This window comes from Puccinia triticina, chromosome 9A (assembly GCF_026914185.1).
Source record: "Puccinia triticina chromosome 9A, complete sequence".
Taxonomy (NCBI): domain Eukaryota; kingdom Fungi; phylum Basidiomycota; class Pucciniomycetes; order Pucciniales; family Pucciniaceae; genus Puccinia; species Puccinia triticina.
In genome coordinates, this window is record NC_070566.1 from 755,231 (window position 1) to 761,230 (window position 6,000).

The window sequence follows — 6,000 nt, forward strand, 5'->3', positions numbered from 1 at the left end:
GATTCTCGGAACCCATGTATCAAACAAGAACACCGGCCGCTATGTGCTTTTGATCCGTCCAGAGCTCTAGCTGTGGCTGCTTTGTCAGAAGCCAAGTACGCAGCGCACGGTTTTTTGGCGCAGTACAAGTGGATGACCGCCTTCCAGTCTTTGAAGTTGGATTTGGTGAGGGTCGTAAGACCAGAGTAATACTTGTTGTCTGACATGATGAAGAGGATTGATTGTAAATTGATGCTTGTGATTCCCAGTGCTTAAGCGCAACCTGGGCTCATAACCTATAAGACAAATAGTCTTGTATGATGAGGGATAGCGTTAGACACAAGCAAGCGGTGGCTACGGGCACTCAAAGGACAAACCTTGTATGATGAGAGACAGCGTTAGACACAAGCAAGCGGTGGCTACGGTCACTCAAAGGACAAACCTAGACAAATGTTGAGGGATGTCAGCGAGAATGTTGAGATGGATCAGATGCTGAATGATTGATTACTATGCACACCTTGTATGATGAGGGACAGCTAGCTTAACACAAGTCCCACCTGGTGGGAGGCTTGCTGTGTAGCACTGGCTGGCGGCGAAGCCGCCCCTCCCGCAGGGCTGACTTATCACAAGTCCCTCGCTTCAGAGGGCCCTGGTACAGCCTGGGCTGGCGCAAAGCACCCTTGCGCGAAGCGCGACCTCCGAAGGAGGGACTTGCAGGTCAAGCCAAGAATTTGGCTTGAGAGCTTTCAGTGTTTTGGTGGGAGTTTTTTCCCGCTCCCCTTTCAGGGGTCTTCTCCTTGTGTATTCCTATCGCCTGTGGTGCCAGATCAACACCAGGGGAGATATGTTCCCACTCCCCAGGGAGTGCCAGAGCTGAATTTGATGTGAGTTTTGGTCGGATGTGAGCCTGATGTGCATCAGTAACTCATCCTTAAATGAATTGAAGTGGATGCAGAATTGAGTCAAAACTCAGTCAGAATTGATTTGGGAGTCAACACAATGTTGTGTAGAATTCTGTTGTTTTCTAGGTACAACTAGAGGAAAAAATATGATGAAATGATATTTCACCCAAGTCCAACTCATCAATTGCTCCTGTTTGATGATGTCAAAGGATAGGAAAGGAAAATTGCTGTTCTTGAATGTAATTCCTGTAAAAAAATGAGTTTCTTGTAATTCACATTATATGCCCTCATGTACAAAATTAAAGTAAAAGTCAACTTGGTATTATTGGGTTTAGAATTTCGGAATGTGGTAATGTTGCAGTAAAATTAGTGAAACCCATTTTCTTGGAAATGCTGTAATTAATTTAAATTTGGCTAAAAAAATGGTGATAAACTATTGTATTGGGGTGAAAGTCTGAGGTAAGTCAAGGTTGGATTGCAGTGCCACCCCAGTTTGGCCACATATCCTGGCCTCTTCACAAAAATGAATGTGTGATTTTTTTTTTTTTTTTTGCTTTTCAAAACCCACATGTGCACATGCAAGTGAACTTTTTTGCACTTTGCTAATACTCACCCTAATGTATGCGTTGTTGTGCGGCAACAGAGTTTATTGATGATGACACAGACACCAAGCTGGGTTCCTCTGAACAATCCATTGAAGATCCAAAACACACCAACACGGTATCAACTCCACAGTCCTCCTGTTCTAGTCCAGTTGCTTCTGCACCTTCTATCGAGAGCTATTCATCTGCCCTTGCCCAAAAAGGTCACAAAGATTTCAATTCCGAGGACAAAGACTCCAAGCTTTATCTTTCCAAACAATCAATTGAGGCTTCAAATCACACAGAAGTCCTTGTGCCATCCAATGAATTGCTTTTGTCTTGCCCTATAGGCCTTAGCTCGGCTGAGGAGCTTACGCGTGCGGCCTCTGAGTTGGAAGAAGAAAATTGGAGCGCTATTCCCGGAACTACCAAGCAATCAATACAAGCTATCCAGTCCCTTAAACCACCCAGTCCCGACTCTGAGGTTGTAGAGAAGATGAAATTGGAACCAAGTTTGAAGGAAATGATCTCTGCCTCTGCCGTCAATCTCACTGTCCGGCCGCCACTTGTATGTTACTATTGCCACCGCAGAGGTCACCGACTTAGCCGCTGTGAGAACTCCTTTGGGACGGGTGGCAGTTCTGCAAGGGGGAAATACCAGTTATAATATTTCAAAGATGTAAGAAGCTATTACAACTGTTACGGGTGGTTTGAAAGACCTGCCCCTCTATGATACTACACAAGAGCTATCACAACAAATTTATTTATTGTTGTGGCAAACTAATGATAGAGAAAACTATGTGCAGCAGTCTCTTATCAGACCCAGATCAAAAACTTGAATTCAGCGGAAAGTGGATTTTGTATGGGAAATGGAGTTAGAGCGGTTTACAGCAGCCTTGAGTCAGATAATGGAAATGAGCCTAAACGTAAGATATGTTTTATATGGTTTTATATGTTTGTGATATGAAAGTGGAGATAAACTGATACAAAACTTGTGAGAGAACTGATGTTATATGTGAACTATTCAAAGTGTCTTTGCCCTCTTCCTTAACCTTCAGTTAAGAGCACAATGGGTTAAGATCACTCTGACTTGTTAAGAGCACAAGTGGGTGATGCTTGCTACTTGACTACTTAGAACTACTCTGAGGCATGAAAGATGTTGATGGGCAACTTGATTGAGATCACACTACTGGATTTTATGTGGATGTGACTAGTAACTCTGAGTGAGATGTGTGTTCTGGTTAGGATTGCCTGAGTGGCATGCTGAAACTGAGGAGGGGAAAGGTCCTCCTTTTATAGTAAAATGTGAGGGATTTTTGCTGGTGGGGATCCTTGTGAGGGATTTTTGCTGGTGTGACCACCATACAGGTGTCCATGTGGTGATGGTATCCACGTGGTTGTGGTTGTGGTGCCCATATGGTGTCCACGTGGTGGTGTCCACATGGTGGTGTCCATGTGGTGTCCACGTGGTGGTGTCCATGGAGCCTACACAATTATGGAGGTGTCCACAGGTGGAGCCATGCTGTGGTACGTGGGTGGAGCCAAACAACAAACCTGGAGGTGTCCACAGGTGGAACCATGCCGTGGTGCATGGGTGGAGCCAAACAACAATCATGGAGTTGTCCACGGGTGGAACCATGCCATGGGCAGAGCCAAACCACGCCACTACATACACTATAAATATGTCCTTGATTCTAATTCTATACTATTTACTATCAAAATATCTCTACAGTATGTAATTATGCTTATGAACACAGTATAATACTAGTCACTTTTGACTGAGTGCAGCTAGCCTAGTGGTTCCAGTGAGTGACTAGGGGTTAAATGACCTGTAGAATCCAATTATGCAATAATACATCTAGAAATATGTCTCCTTCTCAATATTAAACTGTGACTTTATGTGATTTGATACTTGAAACACATTTGGCACACCACACCGCTGTCTCAATCTTCAGAGAGACAGGAAGGATGCGCTGGTAAAACAGAAGGGAAAAAGTCTCTTCCTTCCAAGTGGCACTCAAATCTCCTTTGATTCTAGCCGCCCTATCCGCCACATTGTCATCTATTTTCAATTAGACTCTGCAAAAGGTTTTGGGCGGAAAAGTAAGGCGCCGGCTAGTTACCGCCCATACCATTGTTTATGTTGAGGGTAACTGGGTGACACAAGACTAAGAGAGATTGACAAGGTGTCAAGGACATGGTCCAAGCACAGTGATCAGTCAACTTGTAATAATCATTCAGTGAGGAAGGATAACAGTAAGAAGAACAACTAGACTATATACATGTATAATACAGGCTAAGTTGTGGGTGTATAGGTTAGAAGCATACTACATAGGGAAATGCTAATACACTATCTCAACAGTTTCCCAATCAGAAGACCCGTCAGTTCCACCCCGTCCGACTCCAGCTCTCCGCCGTGTTCCGTTCAATCTGCACAGGTGGTGGATCGAGTGCTCAAGAAGTTTGCAAACATGATTGTTCCTGGCTTCTCTGCTTCTGCCCTTGTGTCTCCAAATGGAATTAGCTCTAGTCCTGCGGCCAACCACCAAGAAGGGGTTAAACTAGGTCCCAGCTCTCCTCCGCTTCCAACTCCCGATCTGTGTTTTAGTTGCCAACTCCGCCAGAGGGTGGAGCATCTGATTCCACCTCCTAACCTCCAAGAAGAGGTTAAACTAGGTCCCAGCTCTCCTCCGCTTCCGACTCCCAATCTGCGTTTTAGTTGCCAACTCCGCCAGAGGGCGGAGCATCTGATTCCACCTCCTAACCTCCAAAACAAGGTTAAACTACACCCCCGTTCTTCTTTGAATCCAACTCCTGATCTCCATCCCGGTGGCCAACTCCGCCAGGCGGCGGAGCCTCTGATTTTGCCCCCTAGCTTCCCAGAAAAGAATCAATTGACACCTTTGCTATTCTATGCTGCGGAGCCGCCCCGTGCGCTCAATGATACCGTTCCATCCCTGCCATGTGATCCTCTTTCCTCAATTACCCCAGACTCTTCTCAAATCTCTACTTCACCTCGATCCCCTTCTTTGAATCCCCATCTTTTATCATTGCCAATTATCCCAATGCTCTCTGATCTTCCCATCTGGATCCCGTTTTTGCCGCAATTAGCCAACTCCACTCCGTCTGAGCTTTCTGAGCTTGGGCATCCTTCGCCTCCTGTTCAAACAAATCTCAATCATTCCCATCATGTCCAATCCGGTTATTCTTGTTGAGATACATATATGCTTATATCTAGTACATTGTATGCTTCAACCAAACATGGCCAATCTTGTATTTAGTCTACACTAGATTGGCGCCTGGAGTTTCATCCTCAGTGAATCAGAACCATCTTCTCACTCCCTCAAGTGTCACAGTCTTGTCATCCTGTGAACTTCAGGTTTTTCCCCCCTGGTCTCTCTCAACAGGTCATGAGGCCCATTTGCTCACCCTGCTTGCAACTCTGAAATTCTACTTGCAAGACTCGAACTCACTCAATCCCGTCCAAATTTAAGACCACAATCATCATGCCTGCTCGGACAACTCAGAACCCCTCAGCACTTATTGCAAACGTTCCTGTTCTTGATGGAAACTCAGTTGGTTTCCCGGCGTGGCGCACCCGACTCAAAGAGCTGTTTACCATTCAGGGGGTGCATGATATAGTTGTCGGAAAGCTTCTTTGACCAGAAACGGACTGGAAGGATGCGGCCAACAAACCAATCACCTTGGGTTCCCAACGAGTTTACTACGCCAAAGAGTCTGGTTCTGACTGGGATACTCTATCCAATGTGGCTCGAGCAACACTAAAAATGGCCTGTTGATCGATCTGGCCATTGTGGTAAGCCAATCCTGAATATGGCACCAAAATCAAAGTCTTTTCCCCTCAATATAACCCTCTCTGGATTACTCAAGCACCCACCTCCCTTAAGGATCAAGGCCAGGACAACTCATACCCATCAACAGGCCCCCCTTTCTCTCTTCACCCTTTTTCCCCACCTTCTGGATACCCACCTACACCAACTCAGTATTTCTCAGGCTCCCAGCTAGGCACAAGTGGGAGAAAGTCACCCATCAGACAGAGCCAGACTATTAGGAAAGACCCTGGATATTCATCATCTTTTTCTCTCTTCCCAATCCAGCATAACAACCCCATCTTGGCATTAGCCACACATGTAATAACCATAGAGATTTCATCTTGGTTACCCCTTGTCCCCTTTGGTTTCAGCCCTTCCCTTTTCAGACTCTCATGTGATATGTAATCCCTTTCTTCTGATGTTTCATTGTCTCTCCACATTCCAGCCTCATTCCAGAACTTTCCATCCCCATAGCATTTTCAGCCTCAGCCCCTTGATTGAGAATTTTCACTGTTTCATCTTTTCTTCCAACCACAACTCAGCCCCATAATATTTTGTATATAGTCTGCCCTCTTTGGCCCTACCTTTTGTCCCCCATCAGATCCTGTCCCAGCAATCCAGATCACTGGTCACCGTTCACTAGCCTAGCTTATGCCATTAAATCAGAGTGGACAAGCTTGATAAGTCTATGCCAAATATATCAGG